The sequence below is a fragment of the Girardinichthys multiradiatus genome, chromosome 6, assembly GCF_021462225.1.
Source record: "Girardinichthys multiradiatus isolate DD_20200921_A chromosome 6, DD_fGirMul_XY1, whole genome shotgun sequence".
Classification (NCBI taxonomy): Eukaryota; Metazoa; Chordata; class Actinopteri; order Cyprinodontiformes; family Goodeidae; genus Girardinichthys; species Girardinichthys multiradiatus.
The window spans coordinates 34240673-34265993 of record NC_061799.1 but is presented as its reverse complement, the minus strand read 5'-3'; the positions used below and the strand labels follow the sequence as shown (position 1 = coordinate 34265993).

Here is a 25321-nt window from a genome sequence, read left to right as displayed (position 1 = left end):
AACAAGGCAACTCAATACCACCTTTAAGTGACAGGAGTTGTTGCTTTGTTTTTCCTATACATCTCTAAACAAACTTTTTTTGAGAACCTTTCTGTTTGTCGGTTTCATACTTTATCCAAAGTGGGGAACCTCCAGGCATTCAAAGCTTGTTCCAGACAACCTACCAGTGCCTACTAGTGACCTTTGGCACTAAAACACTGTACCTCTGTTATACCTCTATAGTACCTCTGTTGGAACAGAAAGCCGAAAGTGGGGAACCTGCAGCAGGTAAACAGCAGCGACTGACACAAAGCACTCTTTTTTTAGTTCTGTTGAAGTGGTTCTAGTTCTAAAAGTTGACAGATCAAGTCTGGTTCTAAATCTTTGTTCCACATTTTTCTTTTCTCCTCTTAAATTTAAGTAGAAATTAGAAATCAGAATTAGGCTTAAAACATGTTTCTTTAGGCAGCTGAAAGAATTTTGTAAGCTCCTGGAAGTACTTACATTTTAAATTAGAGTAGAACATGTGCTGTTGAACAGTAGTATTAATATTTTTAGCCTTTATGTCTGCTTCTTTTGCTCAGTTAATCATTAGTGAATAAGAATTAGTTTGTTTAATGATAAACTTAATTCCCAGTTCTCATAATGATTACTTCTCAAAAGTCTTCCCATTTGGTTGAGGTTTAATTATTTCTGAGTGTAAAGAAATTTTAAGAGTAGAGAAAAATACAGAGATATTGGTGTTCTGTTTTATAATAAGGTTTGCTCAATGGAAAACTAAAGAATTCCCCCTTCATCTTGATTTCTGATAGAATATACTGATTGATACTGACTGATTTTTTTAAAGATTGTGGACATTATTTTAATTAAATGCAGCTCAATATTGCTATATATTTTAGCACTCAAAATATGGGCAAACATTTAAAAAGTTCTACAAAAATAACTTACCCTACTTGGTGATATATAACTTCTAACTTTTTACTTTCCTGGGCATTATTAAAAATTAATTAAAGCTCGTTTTCTCATATGTATTTATGCTGCGTTAAAGGAAAATGTCAAGCAAACTTTTTTATGCATTCACCTTGTCACACCATATAGTCTTTGTGGTGGGGGCTCTCCCTGATGGATGTGCTGTGGCACGGGTTGTCTTCAGCTGAGATGAGAACTGCAAAGGGTTTTGACAGTGTTCACTCCAAATATCCTTCTTCGAGTGGAGCTGATAAGAATAGACGCCTCTCCCGGCACAGCTAGGCGAGCTCCACATCAGAGTGTGTCACCACTGTCAAAAAGTGGGGACTGCAGTTAGATGCTCACTTTGCAACATGGCAATGGCCTGTAACATCTTGTTAAACTCCTGAGTTTGTCAGTTTCTCTCTTCTCTCAGGGCCGAGACTTAAGTGCATGCTAAGTCATGATGAGAGAAAATATATATTATATAAATTCTATGGGCTTAGAAAACCTCAAATGCAACCACAAAATATACAAATGTTTGAATTGAAATGCTTGACCCCATTTCACATAAGCCAAACAACTGGAGCCATTTAGGCCTGTTTGGGCCATAGGTTCTTTCTTTATTTTAAACCAGCTGATTGCAACAAAATAAAATGTAGATAATTCTGGAAAATGAAAGGTCATTCCACCAGCAAAAATATGCACTGGCACTTTTCGATGTATGAGTTCAGAAAGACGAGTGTAATATAAATGAACACTCCTTTTTGAAATGTGTCAAATTTAGAACACTTTTATTCATAATTTTAATAAAACATGGAGCTTAGATAATTTAATTGCTGTACATTCACATATCAAATTTCCAATTCATTCTGTACTCTACTCTCTTTTGCCATTTTTGAAATGGCAAAATTGAATCTGCAGTAATGTGATTGCTGCTCTTGACACACTTCAAGCACGGATGGATACTGAGACCGAGCCATTGGCACAGAACAACTTGAATTTATTGGACAGTCTCTCTTGGTCAGACAGGCAAAGGTCAGGTCCAGGTGATCCAATCAACTGGCAGGTTGGTCCAAGTTCTCAGGGTCAGACAGTCAAAAGGTCAAAGCCAGGGAATCCGAATCAGGCAGGTGGGAATCGGGTTCAGGCAGACAAATCCCTGATGTGGGTTAGGCAGACAGAGTAACTGGACTAGGGAGAAAGTAGACAGATTACTAACTAGTCAGTCTTGAACCTGAAGGTGTTACCATGTAGGGTTACACAACAATATGACACAATGCAGGAAGGAGATCAGTCCTTAGATAGCAGCTGCTGTAGATCAAGGTGATGAAGTTCAGGAGTGATGGCCACAGCTCAACAACAGGCATGACAGTTCCAGTCATCTATGGTGAAGAAAGAGGTGAGTCAAAAAGCAAAGCTTTTATGTCACCAGTCCATCTATGTTCCGACATTATACATCCCTGACCACCCCTATTACATTTGTATAAAACACTGGAAACCTATACAGAAATCTTCCAAAATGTAGCTGTATTTTGCTGTGTAGCCCCTAAAAAGAGTTCCCTCAAAAAAATGAAAGGAATGGCTGGATGGATCCAGATATTCTCAATTCCACACAGGTCTAGAAATATGCATACAGTCTCAAATATATACATCTCCACCAACATTTCCATAAATGTTTAATGTTTTTCATAAAAACATTCAATTCATGTCACTGTTACTTTATTCATAATATTTAAAACAATATAAATAAACATAAGTTTTTATAAACCTGGAAAGCAACATTTTTTAGAATACCAAATGCAAAATCATAGAATATAACGATTTAAAATGTTTATGAATTTTGGCTAATTGACCAATTACTTATAAACTCAGTACTGTTAATATAAAAAGAAGTATGCAGCACACTGCTTGTCATAATGGCAGGTCTTTTCTTTGTTCACTATTATCTTTGCATTTGACTCTAATCCAAATTTGTATTCAGTCATGCTAACGTTTATTGTTGCTATTCAAGTTCCTCCACTTCAAACACCTATGGAAAGTAACCTACAAAATACAAGCTGCTCTCCTGCTGAGCCCTCTGGTGTTAATAGACTCCAAACTTTAACTTACCAGCAATAAATGGTGTAAATTAAATGTTAAGGAGGGACAAAGAAAGTCATTTTGGTAATAAGACCTTGTAATAATCTCATTAAAAGGAAAGAGATGGGCTCAGGGACAAGACAATTATCCCCGTGTCTTCCCGCAATAAAGGTATTTATTACTTGATCTTTGCGGGGCTCCACTCATCAGCATCTTGATTTGTTTTCTGACCCGATGCTGGGTTGTCGTCCAGGGTGGCCATTGAGTGCTCCCATCAACACGCAGGTGAAGTGAAAACTTGAACTGACTGAGCTTTCCCCACGGTGACTCGGCAACATGGCTAATGGCATCGGCACATGGCCTACCCCCGCATAGCCTGTCGATACAATTCTCTTCCGCTTTTCCATCTTGCCACTTTCCATCTGGAACCAATTCAGGAACTGTGATGGTGTGTAAGTTTCCCATGAGGTCTCCTCCTGTCTCTGTATAACACTTAAACTTAGTCCTCCTACCAACATACCCTGAGTTTGACTTTACATTTGCTCTGTTGAACATCAGCTCATTGTTGTGTTCTGTATGGTGCAGTCCCCTCTTTGAGCTCAGAATGTAACATCAGAGCTTCTGATGGCAAAAAGTACACCACCATTTTATAAGGAATAAGAACAAAGACAACACAATTAAAGAGAACTTAAAATCAATACCTAAACTGATGTTATACAATTTAGCTTGGGTAACTAATAGCTGTTAGGATTGTGTTCTGTTTTGGTGGATCTGTTTGTGTACCTCCCAGAGTCAGAGTGGCAGGGGCGGAGTCTACACACCTGTCCTGGATTCTGCTGATGAGAGCAGCTGGCATTTAAACTCCTGGAAGTGATCCATTCCTCGCCGGATTATTCAGTGACACTGGTACTGAGTATGATAGCCAACAATTTCCCTTTGAGACTTTCTCGAGTAACCTGGTGGTTCTTGTGTTTTTTCTAAGGACACTTATTGGAGCGTGGAACTCGCCTTTTGCTGGAGCTTAAGGACTCGTGTATTTGGATTCCCCTCCTGGAGACTCTCACCTGGAAACCAACCATCCTCCGTCCTGCCACTCTCTCTCTCTCTCTCCCACGGACCTGGAACACAAACAGACACCTAAACCTAAAACACTTACTTCCCGGACTTCCTTTGCCTCCTCCTCCAAGCTGACCTCCCTCCCAAGAGCCTGTAAGAAACTAAGTGATAATCTCCTCATTATACTCACCATTATTCCTGTGGATAACCAGCTAACTTTTTCCTATTCCTTTGCAGGACAAACCCTGTGCCTGACATTCACAGTAAATAGACAACCCGTTGCCTGACATTCACTGTAAATAAACATCATTAAACTTTCCTCCGTGTCTCTGTGCCATTGTTCTGTCTTTGCCTGAACTTGGGTACTCTTCTAGTTAAATCCCAACTATAGCATGTTAAATTAGTAAGGTTAAGGAAGCTACTATAATGTTCTGACAAAATTGCACCTGATATACGCATAGTTTTATTGTTTGTATTGGAAGATACATTTAAGTTGACATACAGCTATAGTGTTTATCAAACATGTGCCTTTCCCTGATTATGATGTTTCCAGGCATACCAGTTAGCTAAAGTGCTATGCTATTGTTAGTATGTTTACTCTGTTTTGATCTGACTTGATTGTTCAGCTCAAAGCATATTTTGAAGCAATTCTAATTAGCCAAATGCAGACAAAGCTCACAGAAAAGGTATAACGCTTCATAAATGTAGTTTCTTCCTTTAAGTTTAGATGAAAAATTTAATGACTAGAGTTTTAGCTGCACATTACTCAGCATCTCCTATACATGGACAGCTCTCCAAGGATTCAGAGCACACGTGCACAGTAGTGGTGGATTCATCAATCTAAATATTGATACCAAGGTGATTATCGGCATTGGATTAATACTAGCGTGGTGAGGTTGATACTTTGTTGCAGTTTCTCTTGTATACACAGGGGCGTGTCTAGAATTTGTTTCTTTGGGGGCCAGGTAGGGGTACAGATTCTAGAAAGGTGGGACACCGAAACTGTGAATTTAGATCTAAAGTTTAAGGTATTATTTTTTGTTCTGTTACATTTGTATTTATAAGGGTTAAAAGCTTCAACCTTGTGGCACCAATTTTATTCTTACACAATAGCTGTTTTTAAATATTGCATGACATGATACATTGCTGTTATATTTTTCTGTATACATTAAGTTTTTTTTTTTTTTCTATTATGTTTTTGTTCCTAAAAAAACTCAAAACTATATATATACCAACACCACAATAAACAAAAAGCTCTGACAAAGAGGTGGAAAAAGCAGGAAGAGGAAACACAGCTCTTTGTTTAGTTTTTTTTGTGGATGAGAAAAGACATGTGCAGCTCATTGCCAGTTTTGACTGTGCTGTGAGAACCACTCAGCAACGTGTTGTAGCTGGCTGCTGCCTGTAGAAACAATTTCAGCTTATTCATAGTGTACCAAAAATGCGCTAGATTTGGTGTTAGGCGTCTTTCTGAATATAAGTTATTTAGGGGTCTGAAAAGACATAAAATCTAGAGACAAAAGTGTTAATTTGGCAACAAACCCCTCTGCAAACGCCTATAACTGATGTGCTTCATAATAATCAACTAACTAAAGGCAAAATCAGAAAATTATATAGCGATCCTAACTTATTTTTTTTTAAGTATTGGTATTGGTATCAGCGATACTAGCCCTGTATTTACTTGTTATCGGCTCAATACCAAAAATTCCAGTATCACCCACCCATAGAGCAGAGAGGGTCACCTCACAGACAGACAGGAAGCTGCAGCAACTAATATGGATAACAGGGGGTGTGGCTAACATATAATCACCAACAGTACAACAATGACAACAACAAAATGTATGAGCTGAGTTCACTCTGCTACCGATATTAATGATTTATACAGTACTTTTTTGGGACCCACATTCCTTTCTATTTGTTAAAAAATAAATATTCAAATTTTTTGACATTGTCTAAACATTTCTGTTACTTTTGGTGTGTTAGCAATATTAAGATTAGGTCTAAGACATATAATTTTACATTGTAAAAATCTCAGATAAAATGCAAGGGGTTTGAGGGAAAGAACAGGACAAGGTTACTTTGCTTCCTCAAAAAGACACATATGTAGTAACATTGCTTAACATGGAAGAAACTACATGCAAATGTGTGCTGCTGCACCAGATATTTAGATTTATTTTATATGCAGGACTTTTTTGTATGGAATTTATGAGTGCAGAAATAATCAAGTCCCCAAACAAAGTTTGGAAATGTTGCTATTGTGAAGTGTTTTTTATATTTTTGGAAAGTCGTATATATCACCGTTATTGCAAAATACAACATATAAACATGCGTTTAGTGCTCCCATTATATGTGCCAAAATGTCCTACTGTATTTACCTGTTGGTCCTAAGTATTGTTTTGTGCTTCAACTGGTGTGTGCCAGTCTTAGTATTTTCATTCCAGATTTCCATAATAATGTTCAGTGACTCTTGGTTGAAGAATGGTTTTGCCACAGCAAAAAGTGTCCAGGCCAGTGAATAGCATGAAAAAGAAGGTATCAGGCTATTGCGTCTGTGTAGCTATCTTCCACATGCTACCAGATCCCTGAGTGTTTAAAATTAACAGTGTAAAAATTTAATAATATGTGTTGTTTTTCTGTAATAGTTGCAGAGTGTAATTGTCCAGTCCACCAACAACTCAAAACCAGTGAATACCAACAACATATTGCATGGGATTTTGGCAAATTTTTTGACACACTACCCACACAGATTGCTGTTATTCAGCCCATGATTCTTACAAGTTGCACCATTTGTATGAAAGAACAAATATGGCTTCCCAATGACATAAATTCAAAACTAACTGGTAATATTAAAATGTAAAAATGATTGGCTAATATAAAATTTATAAACCTTTTTGGAGGACCTTAGTTTTGTACTGTTTCTACAACTGCCAATACAAAGAGACCTGGAATAAAGCAAGGACAGTGTGACGTTAATAATAGTTGAGTTTAGTTACAAGGCATCTTTCGCAGGTAGAAATATCAAAGTGCTCAATAAAAAGAAATCACAACATTTCAGATGTTTACATACAGTATACTCACTGGCCACTTTATTAGGTAAACCTTGCTTGTACTGGGTTGGACCCCCTATTGCCTTCAGAACTGCCTAGATCCTTCATGGCATAGATTCAACAAGGCACTGGAAACATTCCTCAGAGAGTTGGGTCCACTTTGACATGATAGGACCACACAGATGCTGCAGATTTGTCGGCTGCACATCCATGATGCATATCTCCTGTTCCACCACATCCTAAAGTTGCTCTATTGGATTGAGATCTGGTGACTGTGGAGGCCATTTGAAGACAGTGAACTCATTATGTTCAAGAAACCAGTCTAAGATGATTCGTGCTTTATGACATGGCGCGTTATCCTGCTTTAAGATGGGTACACTGTGGTCATAAAGGGATGGACATGGTCAGCAACAATACTCAGGTAGGCTGTGGCATTGACACAATGCTCAATTGGTACTAAGGGGCCCAAAGTGTGTCAAGAAAATATCCCCCACACCATTACACCACCAAAACCAGCCTGAACCGTTAATACAAGTCAGGATGGATCCATGCTTTCATGTTATTGACACCAAATTCTGACCCTACCATCTGAATGTCGCAGCAGAAATTGAGACTCATCAGACCAGGCTACATTTTTCTAATCTTCTATTGTCCAATTTTGGTGAGCCTGTTCGAATTGTGGCCTCAGTTTCCTGTTCTTAGCTGTCAGGAGTGGCACCCGGTGTGGTCTTCTGGTGCTGTAGCCCATCCACCTCAAGGTTCGACGTGTTGTGCGTTCAGAGATGCTCTTCTGCATACCTTGGTTGTAACGAGTGGGTATTTGAGTTACTGTTGCCTTTCTATCAGCTCGAACCAGGCTGGCCATTCTCCTCTGACCTCTGACATCAACAAGGAATTTGCGCCCACAGAACTGCTGCTCACTGGATATTTTCTCTTTTTCGGACCATTCTCTGTAAATTCTAGAGATGGCAGTGTGTGAAAATCCCAGTAGATCAGCAGTTTCTGAAATACTCAGACCAGCCCGACTGGCACCAACAACCATGCCACGTTCAAAGTCACTTAAATCACCTTTCTTCCCCATTCTGATGCTCGCAGCAGATCGTCTTGGCCAGGTCTACATGCCTAAATGCATCAAGTTGCTCCCATATGATTGGCTGATTAGAAATATGCGTTAACGAGCAGTTGTACAGGTGTACCAAATAAAGTGGCCGGTGAGTGTAAACTTACTGTGTCTTTAAACTATTTGAGGAAGCCCTGATGATAATGCCAAAGGTTTCTAAGCGTCTTGACATGTTTAGGTTTGTGAAAAACTGAAATGTCGAGATGAGTTGAAGTGAAGCTAAATGCTTTAATAATGAAAACACAAAACCTACAAAATGGTGAAGTGATTTTGCACATGGACAACATGACACGGAGAACTGGAAATGGAACAGGCATGGAACACCAGTCAAACAGAAGAATCCACCAAAGAACCAAGAGGAATAATAGGCAAACCATATGAGGTAATCAGAAGGAATGAGTTGCACCTGAGGCACAGAGGTAGGAGTAGAGGCTGAAGGGGGAGAACTAATTAACCAGATGGAGCAAAGCAGCCAGAGACATAAAAAAAGCCCAAGGAAGAATCTAACAGGAATCTAACAGGAAATAACTCTAGATGTAGACAGAAAAATAAAACAAAAATGCATGAAGCACTAAGGAAAACAGCTAACAAGAATGAACATAAGGAAATAACAAGAGAGAAGCACCTACAGACCATAATAAACAGCAAAGAGTCAAAAATAGTCAAAATACATACACAAAACAAAATTCAAAACCCATCACCTTATGATTATGACCATTATGCATAACATTTGAGTTAAATGAAGACACATCTGGGGATGTTTTTTAGGGAAACACTTCAATTACACACCTTCCTTGTATGGAAAAATCCAAATAAATTAGCTGCATTGGTTGAAAGGTCACATAGAGAGGAAGAAGCAATTATTCTATAAACATATAGTTTAGTCTGACAGACAGTAAATGAAAAAAGCTAGGTGTCTTTTTACACAATGTATGTAAAAATCTGTGTTTAACTGTATGTATAATTTGACAGTCTTGCTCATGTAACGCAGTGCATGGACAGAAAATCTTTTTTTTCCTCCCCACATCCCAAAGATGTGATTTAGTTTGTTCAATATTGTCCTTCATGTTAAAAAGGAATTTTAAAATGGCAACCTATGCTTGTCTAGTCAATCCTTGCATCGTTTCTCCCTTATTCAATGACAGCTTGAACTTCATGACTTTTCTTTCTTTCTGCTCTCGGTGGAGGAAGACGCTTTTTCTCTGTCTCCTGCACCGCTCCAATATCTGCCCTGCTTCAGCTCTGTCTTGTTTTTTTTTTTGGAGCCTCTTTTTGCATATTTTCCAAATTCTGAGTTATGGATTTGGTCAGCTGGCCTCTCAATGCAATTGATAAAATGTTCTCGACGAGAAGACAGGGTGGAGGAGAACCCTCTTGTCCGGATGGGACATTTTTCTCTGGATACACAATGGACTCCTGGCAGAAGTGGAGGATTGTGTGTTTGTCGATAATGTCAGTCGAGGATGTGGAAGATATGTATATAATTGGATGTTTGATATCAGCATTTCTGCTTTTTGGAGTCAGCGGTTATCTGGAATATCGAGAAATTTGGAGAATGTCAGCAGCTGTTTTGGCAATTGTGAGGCTGCCTGGCATGTGTGATAGGATCTTCAGTGTGATCAGCACTCAGACTGAGATGTTACGTGAGCTGAATCGCAGACTGGATGTGATCCTTACACAGGATCGCAGGCAGGTTGCGGTTCCTGGACTCAGGGGTGAAATGGGATAAATCTTAGAGAAAGTTGTTCGCTCGGATCTGGCGAAAGACCAGGAATTTGGCTGTTTGGATTTGCCTTCGAGAAGCACCAGCGAGACTCTCAAGGCTGACAGAAAATTAAGAGTCAGCCTAACCCAAATAATTATTGTTTTTCTGAATCTGGCTCCCCTGCACGGCCTTGATGGCTGACTGTCTTCAACTTCTCCTGGAAGTTATGTAAACATGACACTCTGCTCCCTCTGCCCCCTCACTTCCCTGAGGACATCTGTGGACCTGCTCAGAACTTTGTGGTTGGTTGATGAACATTCCAACGTACCATCAAGGACAATGGCCTCTGTTACAGTGCTTCATGGACTTACTTGCACACACTCACTTGCACACACACAAACACACACACACACACACACATATGCTCAAGATAAACACTTACACCACCTTCACCGTTCCCGGCATGGTGTTGTTTTGTAAACGTGTTGCTTCTTTGTGCTGAGGTTTTTTTGCCATCTCAAACTGTATCCTGCTAAGGATAAAGTGTGAAATATGATTTTTTTTTCCTCTACTTACCTAATGTGGCCTCTTTTCTCATCTAGCAAGGGCAGCGCCTGTGAGTGGGCAGCAAAGACTCGGTGACCCCCCCCCCCCTTGTCTTGTGTCATTATGTATGTTTGGATGGGTTATACTGGAATTCTAATTTCCCCTCGGGGATCAAGAAAGTATCTTTGAATTGAATTTTAATTGAATCATTCTTTTCCTGCAACAACTCAAGTTCAACAACATTTCATGTCTCGAGAAATTTTCTCCATGTTGTTGTAAGGCACAGGTAACGACAATGTGAGCTTATTAGTGCAAAACTAAAAACCTTGCCTATGGATTTCTTTATCAGTATTAAGATATTCGATATATGAAGATGAAAATATGAAATCTAGACAGCCTCCATGTGCATATTCCACATTACAAACCCTCAAATTAAAGCTGGCTTTTCAACTCCTAATAAAATTTGCATCATCTTATTTAAGAGTAGCCAAGTTGTGATTCACCAGAAAAAAACTAACTTTGTAAGCTGCCAGAAGTCAAGTGCTGAACAGCAGGAGGCTGTCAGACTGCTGGGCTGAGGGGGTTATGGTTTCCACACTCCCAGTCAAAGTGCATATTCATTCACGCTGCTCTGCTCTGCTTCAGCGCTGAACTGTTCAACTGTGTCTCAGGGGTGAGCGTCAGACAGGCATAATTTCAGGGCCATGCACTGTTACTCCCATTGCTATTCTGAACCATATTTATCTCTTTAGTTAAAGGAAGAAAGAGTGGCTTAAGTGTTAGATCTATGCAACAATGAGGACTTTATATTTTTAATAAGAAATCCTCTAGATAATGGACTGTAACCTTTGACTGCAAAATGAATAATGCAAGAAACATATTTTTTTAAACAACTGAGTAACCTTTTAGGTTCTGTAATCACATTGTTTCACAACAAGTAATCTTACTATTGAAAGTTAGAGTCAGGGGATCAGTTCTTCATGAGTTCATTAAAATCACAGTTATGGAGGTAAGTTTTCTGTGCCCTGGTAATTCATTCTTTTAAGGGATCACTCATTATGAATGCTCTTAAAGTTCAGTGCAGATGAAGTTAGACGTAGGTTACTGGACTTTCAAGAGATGTTACAGTGCTGTAGGGTGGCAAACTGCATACATTCTTCCAAAGAACAGCATGCTTTTTAGTAACATTTTTCACCTGACCCTTCACCTACATTGTTTATATGCGAAAGCTCGAAGAAGAAAATATTGTTTTGGTAGAACATTGAGTATAAACAAAATGATAATACCCTACATACACTCGTGTGCAGTCAATTGACCCTTCATGTACTTAATATATACGATACACTCATTGGCTATTTAATTTAAAACATCTGTTCAATTGCTTGTTAACGCAAAGAGCAAATCAGCCAAACACATGGCAGGAACTCTATACATTTAGGCATCTAGAGGTAGTGAAGACATCTTCCTAAAGTTAGAAACAAGCATCAGAAAAGGAAAGAAAGAGGACTACTAAAATTTTTACACATAGCCATCCCTCAGGTTTACTGAACATTTGAAAAGAGAAAATATCCAATGAGTCCCATTTGTGTCAATAAAAAAGCTTTCCATCGGTCAGATGAGAATGGGTGGGCCAGTTCAAGGTGATAGAACGTCAACAGTAGGTCAAATTACCACCATTTACAATCAAGGGTTGCAATATACCATCCTTGAACACCCTCACATTTAACCTTGAAGGTGATGTGGTATAGCAGCAGAAGACCACACTGGGTCCACTCTTGTCAGCAAAGAACAGGAAGCCGAGGCTACAAAATGCAGTTTACCAAAATTGGACAAGTGTACCAGTGTGTCTGATGCCTACATACAGTAGAATAATGCAGCATGTTACCAAACTCAGATTACTTTAAACTGCTTTGTTGAACTTGACAATGAGTTCACTGTACTCCAATTCCCTCCACAGTCACCAGATCCGGTCCAATAGAAATCCTCAAGGATGGATGTGCAGCCCACAGTTCTGCAGCATGGTGTGTTGCTATCATGTTAATATGGATTAAAGTCTCATTTTGTTGTATATATGCCATGAAGAATTAAAGAAGTGTGGAAGGCTTAGGGGATGCTAACTAACTCTTAACTAAATAAAGAATATGAAAATATAAAAAATGTAAAAATAGAAATTTAATGAGAAACTTAAAAAAATCATTGTAATCTTGTATAGAAAATACATGTGAATGGTGGCAGAGATTAAACAATGTCCTCACATTAATGTTCTTAATAAACTTGTGTGGCAATTAAAGTCTTAAAAAGTGAAAAGCCTTATTAAATGTCTTTTTTTAATCTGGAAATTTAAGTGTAACATATTATTGTAAAAACAATTTCCAGGTTTTTGAACAACATTCGAGTCGACCACAGTACAAACTGTATAATTTGTTGTACATGTACATAAATTATTAGCTCTAAAATATCATAAGGCAGACCTTGTATAAGAATCTGAACATTTAAGATCCAAAGAGAAGCTTAGTGAGTAAAAGGTAAAAGCAGTCTAATTCTTAACAAAATTTAAAGGAAGTTGCTTTTATTAAGTTTATTAGAATTGTTTGACCTCTATCTCTGTCTTTCTGATCACTTTTTATCAAATGGAAACGAAAGTTACATATGTAACTACGGTTCTATGAATCCCGGATGACCGCCAGGATGACAATGCACCAATACACACAGCAAGACTGGTGACCGATTGGTTTGATGAACATGAAAGTGAAGTTGAACATCTCCCATGGCCTGCACAGTCACCAGATCTAAATGTTATTGAGCCACTTTGGGGTGTTTTGGAGGAGCGAGTCAGGAAACGTTTTCCTCCACCAGTATCACGTAGTGACCTGGCCACTATCCTGCAAGAAAAATGGCATAAAAATTCCTCTGACCACTGTGCAGGACTTGTATATGTCATTCCCAAGACGACTTGACGTTGTATTGGCCGCAAAAGGAGGCCCTACACCATACTAATAAATTATTGTGGCCTAAAACCAGGTGTTTCAGTTTCATTGTCCAACCCCTGTATGTTTCAATCCATGGCTGGGGTCCCAAAATAACAGACTATGAACTGGGGTTCTATTTCATCCCTGCTGACCGCCAGAGGCGGTGCTTCAAGCACTGAATGATCATTCTTGCGCATGCGCAGGTCGAGAAATTAATAACAACATGGTCACATGTGACCTACCGGTGGCTCACGTGAGTCTATATAGTCACATGACACCGGGAGTCCAGTCCCGACAATCTTCTCGCGAGCACGCGGAGACCGGTCATCCGGGATTCATAGAACCATAGTTACATATGTAACTTTCGTTCTATTTCATCCCTACTGACCGCCAGAGGCGGTGCTTCAAGAATTGGATGACGCATACCAACAAGTCCCGAGGGATCCCACGGAGACCCCAAGGAACACAGCAACACCACTAACCTCAGCGGGATGCAGAAGGCGGTTGCTCCAGTGGAGTGACAGCGCACGCCGCTCGGCAGGGTCTGGTCCTGCAAGGAGTAAGCCACAGAGATCATCTCCACAATCTAACGTGCCAACCGCTGTCTAGAAAGGGCCTGACCTTTCCGAGAGCCAGCATAACAAACGAAGACACAGTCGGTCCGACGAATGGGTGCCGTGGAGCGGACATACGCCTCAAGCGCTCGGACAGGGCAAAGAGGCTCAGAGGGGGCACCAGGATTAAATCGGGAAAGCCGGAGTGGCAGCACACTGCCAGCCACTGCAGGCACCTTTGGCACAAAGGAAGCATTAGTCCACAGTGTAACACGGAGCCATCCGGGTTCCACCGACAGCATGGTTCAGACACAGACAGAGCATGCAATTCCCCCACCAGTTTGGCAGAAGCAATGGCCAACAGGAAGGCGGTTTTCAGGGAGAGCCACTTGAGATCCGCCCCTGTAACGGGCTCAAAAAGGGGGAACTGAAGAGCCGCAAGCACTAGAGACAAATCCCACGTAGGGGCCACAGGGCGCCTGGGCAGACACAAGCGCCTGGCACCCTTCAGGAACAGCGCGACATCCCCATGCCGGCCAACAGAGCAACCACCAAATCCAACATGCCAATGGGAAATGGCTGCTACATACACCTTCAAGGTGGAAGGGGATCACCCTAGATCCAGCAACTCCTGGAGGAAGGACAGCAAATGGGAAACAGGACAGCGAATAGGGTCCAGTCCCTTACCACTGCACCAGCCGGCAAAGATCGCCCACTTAGCACCATATGCAGCCCGCGTGGACGGCGCCCATGCACCAGTCATGGTCTGTCCAACCCTGCCCCCATAATGGGAGAAGGCAGAGCCTGCACCTGTAGAGGCCAAAGCCAGAGTTTCAGGCGGCCCGGATTGGGGTGGAGAATCCGGCCTCCCATCTGGTAAAGGAGGTCTCTCCTGGAGGGGAGGCACATCGGCAAGCTGGAGCAGAGCCTGCGCAGCAGAGGAAACCAGGTCCTCCCTTGCCAAAAGGGGGCTACCAGCAGAAGCTTGTGCCTGTCCTGAAGAACCCTCAGAAGCGTCTGGGGGATAAGGGGAAACGGGGGAAAGGCGTAGAGAAGGGTCTGGGGCCACTCGAGCGCCATTGCGTCGTAGCCCAGAGGACTGGCATTGTCCATCAGGGAAAACCAGAGGGGACAGTGAACTGCATCTCTGGGGGTAAACAGGTCCACCTCCGCCCTGCTGAAGGTGGCCCAAATGCGATCCACCACCTCCGGTTGAAGCCGCCACTCCCCTGGAAGTGGCACTTGCCGAGACAGAAAGTCCGCGGAGACATTCTGCGGACGCGGAATATGGGCTGCCTGAGGGTGGCAAGGCGTGGCGCCGCCCAGACCAGGAGCCGCCGGGCCAGGGACAGTAGTCTCAGAGACCTGGACCCCCCTTGGTGATTTATATGGAAGACAACCGTGGTGTTGTCCGACCGGACCAACACATGTTGTCCCAGCAGCCCTGGAAGGAAAGCACGGAGCGCCAGGATCACAGCCATCAGCTCCAGAACATTGATATGGAACCCGCACTGACACGGGGATCACACCACCTGAGCCGCACGGTCTTGCCAGGTTGCTCCCCAACCCTTGGAGGAAGCATCCGTATGGACGACTTCCCTCCGACACGGAAGGGGGCTGAGCGGGACACCCACCATGATGTAGGACCCGTTCTGCCACTGGGACAGAGACTGTAGGCATCGAGGCACAACCCGAAGCCGTCAGAGCCGGTGAGTACGCCGGGAGGGGTCCAGGCTGACCCCGTTCAGCCACATCTGCAGGGGCCACAATGAAAGAAGCCCCAGAGGCACCACGCTGGACACAGCAGTGAGTATGCCCAGAAGATGCAGCCACTCCACACACCGTGGAGCCCTGCCAAGACGGAAGCTCGGAAGCATGGCCAGGATATCACCAACGCGCCGAGGAGAGGGACAGGCGATCATGGAACCAGAATCTAGAACCATGCCTAAGAAAATAGTCACCTGGGAGGGGAGCAGGCTGCTCTTCTCCAGGTTCACCCTCAAACCCAGCTGACATACGTGGGCGAGCACCGTCCGGGTGTCTCGGCTCGCCTGATCGCGGGTTGCAGCACAAATGAGCCAGTCGTCCAAATAGGGCACGATCCGCAGTCCCCGTGCCCGCAGGCGGGAAAGGGCCACTGCCACACACCGGGTGAACACCTGAGGAGAAAGGGAAAGACCAAAGGGAAGAACCCGGAACTGGAAGTGTCTCCCGTGAAAGGCAAAGCGGAGAAAACGCCAATGGTCCGGAGCAATGGGGACATGAAAATAGGCGTCTTTCAGGTCGATAGCCGTGAACCAGTCTCCCGGGGAGATCGCCTGCAGAACCTCCCGGATGGTCAACATATGGAAAGGCAGAACCTTGAAAAAAGTGTTCAGACCCCGGAGGTCCAGAATTGGACGAAGACCGCTGGTCTTCTTGGGAACCAGAAAATAAACTGGATAAAAACCCCCAGGATCCCGCAGCGGGTCCACCGGAACAATCGCACCCTTGTCCAGCAATGTGCAGATATCCCGGTCCAGGGCCCCAGTCTTCATCAGGTCGCATATATCTCGGCCCGGCTGGGGGTAGGGGGCCGGCGGCGGAACTGAAGACGGTATCCTCGGGACAAAGTTGACAACACCCACGAGTCCGGGGCGTGAACAACCCAATAACTGAGCTGGTCCGGGGAGACCATGGTCCCTTTGGGCCCTAGTCAGTCTCGGTCTAGGAGCCGTGCTTGTGGACCCCAAGAAAGGGAGAGGAGGGGGGAGGGAACCCGGAGTCCCTAGCTGCCCCAGCAGCAACTGGCCGGCGGAGAGATCTATGGAGACCCACCAGCTTCTGCCGTGTTCTCGAGGCCTGCGCTGTACGCTCCAAGGCCTCCAGTGCGGCGGAACCGAAGAGTTCCCCCGGAACCACAGGAAGAGCCCTCAGCGTTCTCCTGCAAGGCTCGGTCAGGGGCGATTGCGCCAGCCACACCTGGCGCCGAGCATGGACCAATGTAGAGAGCGTGCGACCAAGCTCATGCGTCATCAGGGCGAAGGCCTGCAGAGAGGCGTCCAACAAGCCCTGAGTTGACAGGTCCAAGGGAACCGACTCCAACAAGGAGGAGAGGCCCAACATCAGATGGGAGAGTGAGTTCCCTATGCGGCCCATCCGGGCACCTGAGTCGTAGGCCCTACACAGTAAATTGTCCGTGACACGGCATTGCGGTCGTGGACAACGGGCATTAGTCCTCAATGCCTCATCGAGAGGAACGATGAGGGAGGCAATGGCAGACTCGACTGGGGGCATGCAGCCCAACCCGAACTTGGGTGCCTCGTGCATGGCAGCCAGGGCCCTGCCATCCGCTGTCGGGCGGGAAAAGGCCCTTGTGTCCATCCAGCAACCATGCAGCTCCTGGACGTATTCTGCTGAGGGAGGAACAACAAAGGCAGCCTCGGCATCACGGCGCCTAAAGAAGGTGCTAGATGGAGCAGGCTGGGCCAAGGGAACGTCCAGCTGCAAACACCGGTTCCCCCGCACCTCCCAGGGAGGCACCGGAGCCCGAACCTGAGGTCCGGGAGCCCAATTCCGGAAAGGCCTCTCGAAAGAGGGTGCCCGAGGCCGCAACTGATATAACATCATCCTCGCAATGCGAGGACCTGGCCTGTTCAGGAAGGGAAGGTTCACTGCGGTCACCATCCCCCCGGAGAGACTGAAGGAGGGCCTTCATCTGGGCCAGCTCTGTAGAAAGTTGGTCCACTCTAGCGGACAGTCCCGGGGGGCCTCGTCGCTTGGCTCTCCTTCCAGACGCCAAGGGCACATCCTCAGCAAACCGTTTCGTGGAGGCCGCACCCTGTCCAAGCGGCAACGGATCCCGCTGGACAGAGACCGTCCAGTCAGCAGGCTTCTCCACCGAGGACAGCCGGGCCAACCGCACCGCTCGGGGCAGAACGCTGCAATTAGAGCAGGCATGATCTGAAAGCGCCTCCCTGAGATGGTCAGCACCAAGGCAGGGGGAGGGCACATGTCATGGCCGTCCTCCGGCTGTAGGGGAGCCGAACAGGACGCACAACAAAGATTGTCCATGACCCAGTGGACAGATGGGGTCAAACGGGCAGAAAAAACGCCGTCGAGACCCTGTTACAGCAACAAGCCGTAGGACTCAGCACGAGCAGAAAACGCCACCTGCGAGTCAGACAATCAGAAATAGCAACATATAATTGAATGAACGGACTCAGCACGAGCAGAAAACGCCACTGGCTGGTCGGACAAATAGGAATAAACAAAAGTGAGCAGTAAACTACTGCCGAAACTAAGCGGACTCAGCACGAGCAGAAAACGCCACTGGCGAGTCAAATCAAAGCAAGCAGCAATCACCGCCGAAGAAAGTAAATAAACTCAGCATGAGCAGAAAACGCTACCGGCGAGTTAGATAATCAGAAACAGCAACGTATAATTGAATGACGGACTCGGCACGAGCAGAAAACGTTACTGGCGACCCAAACAAAACCAGAAACCCAGGAAGAAAAGGTAGCCTCTGGAGGGCAGAATCATCCGCAGCTCCGATCACAACGATCACGAGGCTCCCAGCAGCAAGCAATAAGAGGAACAAACAAACACAAGTCAACACCTGCATTCATCAACCTGCACACGAGAAGAAAGAAGGGACTGGACTCCCGGTGTCATGTGACTATATAGACTCACGTGAGCCACCGGTAGGTCACATGTGACCATGTTGTTATTAATTTCTCGACCTGCGCATGCGCAAGAATGATCATTCAGTGCTTGAAGCACCGCCTCTGGCGGTCAGTAGGGATGAAATAGAACCCCAGTTCATAGTCTGTTATTTTGGGACCCCAGCCATGGATTGAAACATACAGGGGTTGGACAATGAAACTGAAACACCTGGTTTTAGACCACAATAATTTATTAGTATGGTGTAGGGCCTCCTTTTGCGGCCAATACAACGTCAAGTCGTCTTGGGAATGACATATACAAGTCCTGCACAGTGGTCAGAGGAGACCCTACGTGGGATTTGTCTCTAGTGCTTGCGGCTCCTCAGTCCCCCCTTTTTGAGCCCGTTACAGGGGCGGATCTCAAGTGGCTCTCCCTGAAAACCGCCTTCCTGTTGGCCATTGCTTCTGCCAAACGGGTGGGGGAATTGCATGCTCTGTCTGTGTCTGAACCATGCTGTCGGCGGAACCCGGATGGCTCCGTGTTACACTGTGGACTAATGCTTCCTTTGTGCCAAAGGTGCCTGCAGTGGCTGGCAGTGTGCTGCCACTCCGGCTTTCCCGATTTAATCCTGGTGCCCCCTCTGAGCCTCTTTGCCCTGTCCGAGCGCTTGAGGCGTATGTCCGCTCCACGGCACCCATTCGTCGGACCGACTGTGTCTTCGTTTGTTATGCTGGCTCTCGGAAAGGTCAGGCCCTTTCTAGACAGCGGTTGGCACGTTAGATTGTGGAGATGATCTCTGTGGCTTACTCCTTGCAGGACCAGACCCTGCCGAGCGGCGTGCGCTGTCACTCCACTAGGAGCCTCTCCACCTCGTGGGCTGCCATGACCGGGGTGCCTCTGGAGGCCATTTGTGAAGCTGCTTCCTGGATGGCGCCAAGCACCTTTGCCAAGTTTTACAGGGTGAACGTCGCCACGCCGCATCCCCTGCAGGGAATACTGGAGCAACCGCCTTCTGCGTCCCGCTGAGGTTAGTGGTGTTGCTGTGTTCCTTGGGGTCTCCGTGGGATCCCTCGGGACCTGTTGGTATGCGTCATCCAGTGCTTGAAGCACCGCCTCTGGCGGTCAGTAGGGATGAAATAGAATGAAAGTTACATATGTAACTATGGTTCTATGAATCCCGGATGACCGGTCTCCGCGTGCTCGCGAGAAGATTGTCGGGACTGGACTCCCGGTGTCATGTGACTATATAGACTCACGTGAGCCACCGGTAGGTCACATGTGACCATGTTGTTATTAATTTCTCGACCTGCGCATGCGCAAGAATGATCATTCAGTGCTTGAAGCACCGCCTCTGGCGGTCAGTAGGGATGAAATAGAACCCCAGTTCATAGTCTGTTATTTTGGGACCCCAGCCATGGATTGAAACATACAGGGGTTGGACAATGAAACTGAAACACCTGGTTTTAGACCACAATAATTTATTAGTATGGTGTAGGGCCTCCTTTTGCGGCCAATACAACGTCAAGTCGTCTTGGGAATGACATATACAAGTCCTGCACAGTGGTCAGAGGAATTTTAAGCCATTCTTCTTGCAGGATAGTGGCCAGGTCACTACGTGATACTGGTGGAGGAAAACGTTTCCTGACTCGCTCCTCCAAAACACCCCAAAGTGGCTCAATAACATTTAGATCTGGTGACTGTGCAGGCCATGGGAGATGTTCAGCATCACTTTCATGTTCATCAAACCAATCGGTCACCAGTCTTGCTGTGTGTATTGGTGCATTGTCATCCTGATACACGGCACCACCTTCAGGATACAATGTTTGAACCATTGGATGCACATGGTCCTCAAGAATGGTTCGGTAGTCCTTGGCAGTGATGCGCCCATCTAGCACAAGTATTGGGCCAAGGGAATCCCATGATATGGCAGCCCAAACCATCACTGATCCATCCCCATGCTTCACTCTGGGCATGCAACAGTCTGAGTGGTACGCTTCTTTGGGGCTTCTCCACACCGTAACTCTCCTGGATGTGGGGAAAACAGTAAATGTGGACTCATCAGAGAACAATACATGTTTCACATTGTCCACAGCCCAAGATTTGCGCCCCTTGCACCATTGAAACCAATGTTTGGCATTGGCATGAGTGACCAAAGGTTTATGGGTGTACACTGACCCTGTGGAGCTCCCGACGGACAGTTCTGGTGGAAACAGGAGAGTTGAGGTACACATTTAAATCTGCCGTGATTTGGGCAGCCGTGGTTTTATGTCTTTTGGATACAATCTGGGTTAGCACCCGAAAATCCCTTTCAGACAGCTTCCTCTTGCGTCCACAGTTAATCCTGTTGGATGTGGTTTGTCCTTCTTGGTGGTATGCTGACATTACCCTGGATACCGTGGCTCTTGATGCATCATAAAGACTTGCTGTCTTGGTCACAGATGCGCCAGCAAGACGTGCACCAACAATTTGTCCTCTTTTGAACTCTGGTATGTCACCCATAATGTTGTGTGCATTTAAATATTTTGAGCAAAACTGTGATCTTACCCTGCTAATTGAACCTTCACACTCTGCTCTTACTGGTGCAATGTGCAATCAATGAAGACTGGCTACCAGGCTGGTCCAATTTAGCCATGAAACCTCCCACACTAAAGTGAGAGGTGTTTCAGTTTCATTGTCCAACCCCTGTAGATGGACAAACTTTACGCAATCAAAGACTGGTATGAACCTCTTTGCACCTTTTAAAATCACACTAACCTACATTCCAGCTCAGCCCAGGAAAAGAAGCAGTCAGAGCTGAAATCCCTGAACAAGAACCCTATCTCCACTTCCGTTCACTCTCTACCACTCAAATCAAGCGAGACATGGACAGGGGAGATTCAGTGCGTGAATGTCTCCTTGCAGGCGAGAAGGCATAACTCTTCAACTTGGATCCAAAGTGACTACGACTTGATGGTTGAATATGCGCCGATTGAAAGCAACTACAAAGTTAAGTATAAGACTGTTGCTTACACAATCCAGTTCAAACGAAAGGGTATCAGACAAGCGTTGGCTTGACTTTTCTTTCTGAGGCCTACACAGCAGCACCCTGCATCTAGAGAGTCTCAGCAGAGACGTTGTCTCTAATTGAAGCGGTTTTCCCCTCGGCCTGGAGAAAAAGCTGTTGGAACTGCAGCTCTGCGTATATAGTACGTTGGTATTTCTTAGTCTTTCATTTTGCTTGGTAGTTGTAGTTGAATTGTTCTAGTATAGTAAAGAGTTTGTTAATTGAAATATGTCTGACTTTGAGCTGAATTATTTTTGTTAATAAATTATTGTATTTTAAGAAATTGTGTGAATGTATTCCATGTGTGTGCAGTTCAGTAAGGCCAGAGCATATTTCAACCTTTTCTCTATTGTCCTAATACCACATACCATAATACCATAATTGGGCTGGCATTCACAGGACATTTAACAGACCAAATTAATATTTAATAAAAAATTTAATAATATAATCATAATAATAATATCAACAGTTATCATATACAAAAAACTACATCCTTCTTATCAGTGGACTTCTCCCTGTATTAAAGCATATTGTGCTTGCACCACATTGACCATCAGGTAGCTCTATTCTTCCCCATATTTTTTCCCCTTAGAGAATGTGGCAGAAGCTTCAGAGGATTACACAATGTTTGACTCAGAGCTCTGCACAAGAGGCCCTGCATCTACCTCTCACATCTTCAGGTCTCCTGTTAGCCAACAGGTCCTCATATCACCTGCTCTGAGGCAACAAATGCCACCCACCAGTTATCACAGTTGCCAAACAGTAGGTGGTGGAAAGCAAAATCGGTGCATGAAGTAAAACATCAGCTCAAACCCAGAGTAGTCTCACAGAGACAATGATAGCAGAAAAGTTTATAGACAAAGAACAAAATATAGTGTGGTTTGCAATAATTTTGAAGTTTACAATCAGAACAGTCAGTGAAATTAATTTAACATGCACCTCCATAACATTTAAATTTAGTTTTCAAAAACACATAAAATGGCTTTAAAAAGGAAAATGCTAACACATTGTGATGTATACTCACTAGTCATTTCATTAGGTACACCTTGTTATTACTGGGTTGGATCCTCTTTTGCCTTCAGGGTATGGACTCAACAGGGTTTAGGAAACATTCCTCAGACTTTGGTTCATACTGACATGACAGCATCACACAGTTCCTGCAACTTCTTTGGCTGCATATCCATTATGCACATCTCCTGGCCCAAAGGTACCCTACTGGAGGCCACCAGAATGCAGGAACCTTGTTTAAATTTTCAATAAGCCAGTTTGAAATGATTTGAGCTTTTTGATATGGTGCATTATCCTGCTGAAAGTAACCACCAGAGAATGGGTACACTGGTAATGAATAGAGCAATAGTCAGGTAGGCTATGGTGGTTTAACTTTGCTCAGTTGGAACTAAGAGGCCCAAAATCTACTAAGAAAAAAAAACCCTCACCAATACAGCCCCACCAGCAACCTCAGCAACGGATAGAAGGTCGAATGGATCCGAGCTTTGATGTTTACAGCACATTCTGACCCTACCATTTAAATATTGCAGCTAAAATGAAGACTTGTTGGAACAGGCAACATTTTCCCAATATGTTATGGTCCAATTTTGATGAGCCAGTGTGGATTGTAATGTGAGTTTCTTTCACTCAGCTGGCAGGAGAGGCACCTGGTGTGACCTTCTGTTGCTTTAGCCCATCTGCTTCAAGTTTCAATGTGTTGTTTGCTCAGAGATGGTATTCTGCATCCCTTGGTGGTAACAAAGGGTTATTTGAGCTACTCCTGCCTTTCTGTCATATCAAACCAATCTGTCCATTCTCCCCTGACCTGAGAAAACAAGGCATTTCTATCCAGCCACTGCTGTTCACTGGATATTTTTGGTTTTTCATTTTACTGTCTGTAACCCGGAAAGATTGTTGCATCTGAAGAACCAAACAGATCAGCAGCTTCTATAATACTCAGACCAGCCCACCCAGCATTAACAACAATGCCACGTTCAAAGCCACTTAAATCCCTTTGTTCCTCATTCTGACGCTCAGTTTGAATATCAGCAATTCACCATGTCTAGATGCCAAAATACAATGAGTTGCTGCCATGTCATATGCTTTTTTGCTATTGGTGTTAGCAAGCATTCAAACTGTTTTACTTAGTAAGGTGGATGGAGAGTGCAGTCGGTTTGCTCTCTTATTTGAATAGATTCAGTAATTTAGGCTTCCATTAAAAAGTAAGTGATTTATAAGATTCTCAAAAAAGTTTTAATACAGAAAAAGCAACTGAATTACTCATTAAAAGAAAATAATTTAAAATCTACAACTAAGCTGCCTTACAATTTCAAAGACATTCTTGTGAAACTGTTACATTTTGCTCTGGAACACATTTTCATGTAGGACCAGGTTGCGTGGAAGACATACAGCCAAAGGGCCTATTGCGAATTAGAGAAAGATGAGAAAGCCACATACAAAAGAAAAACTCTTCTTAAAGGGTTCTGAGCTCCCCTAACATGCAAGGAGGGAATGGCGTATTAATATAACCCACAGGCAAGTCACTTGTCAGAGCTGTGCTCCCTTATTTCAGTGGAACAACTCAATTTGTGATGCTGTATCCAATTACAGAAGGCAGAGAGCCTTGTTGGGGGCAATGAGTTCCAGTCACCCCTGACCCTACAGTCAATTTGTCTGAGGCTACATCTTTATTTGCAGCATCTTACAGCAAGTGTTGGGACCAGTGGGAGTCCAAATATGTGCATAGTTTATCTTGTATGCCTTATTATTTTGTCACCTTACAGCCACAAACTTCAATGTATTTTATTGAGATTTTTTTAAACATATGTAAGCCAGAAGGAAAATGACACTGACAATCTTACAAGGGTTTTGTCCATTTGTAATATGCCCACTTTACTCTGATACCCCTTAATGAAATCCAGTGCAATCAATTGCCACAGAGTCTATGTGTAATCCAATCTCAGTACAACTACAGCTGTTCTATGCCTCAGAAGTTTTCTGGAAGACATTTAGTGAACAAACAGCAACTTGAAGACCAGGGAATACAGCAGACAGGTAGGGATACAATTATGGAGATTTAAAGCAGTGTTAGGCAGAGATGGCGACTCGAGTTTGAGAGTCCAACTCCAGTCACATTTAAATCACAAAAATAAAAGTTTTCAAACTCAACTGCGACTTGTGCCCGAAAGGCTTGAGGCTTCACTTAGACTTCTGATCTGAGATGTAAAATGTGGTAACAGTTTTTATCTCATGTAATTAGGAGTGAAAGAAGGCTGTTAATGGCGTATAACAATCTGTTTATGTTATATTTAGGAGTTGACAATATAAAGACAGATGTTAACGTAGTCATTACAAAGACAAAAACACTTTGTTTGATTCATTTAGAAAGTCAAAATGAACAGGTTTTAATCATTTTCTATTATTGTTCTTAGAGCATAAATGTATTTTTCTAATAGGATAAATATTACATTTAATACATATTCAAAATAATATAAATCAGCCTTTAAGTAATTCTTGGATGATGAATAAAATGTTAGAAGATTAAAAGATAACTGTCAATAAAGATTAAAAGATAATTATCACATTTTCATCTAGTAATGTAGGCCTAAGGACCAACAGTACAGGTTTCAAATCCTAACCT

The 25321-nt window shown here is 43.8% G+C and overlaps 1 long non-coding RNA gene across 2 annotated transcripts; it reads left to right on the top strand.

The window, feature by feature from the left end:
• The first annotated feature begins 3894 nt into the window (after nucleotides 1-3894).
• Nucleotides 3895-4384, top strand: LOC124869636. 2 transcript variants are annotated; one of them, XR_007038628.1, is made up of 3 exons: nucleotides 3895-3915; nucleotides 3992-4218; nucleotides 4303-4384. It is a non-coding gene; the product is annotated as an uncharacterized LOC124869636 (long non-coding RNA). The 2 variants fall into 2 exon arrangements; XR_007038627.1 differs by lacking the exon at nucleotides 3895-3915 and having other exon boundaries at nucleotides 3943-4218.
• The last annotated feature ends 20937 nt before the right edge of the window (nucleotides 4385-25321 follow it).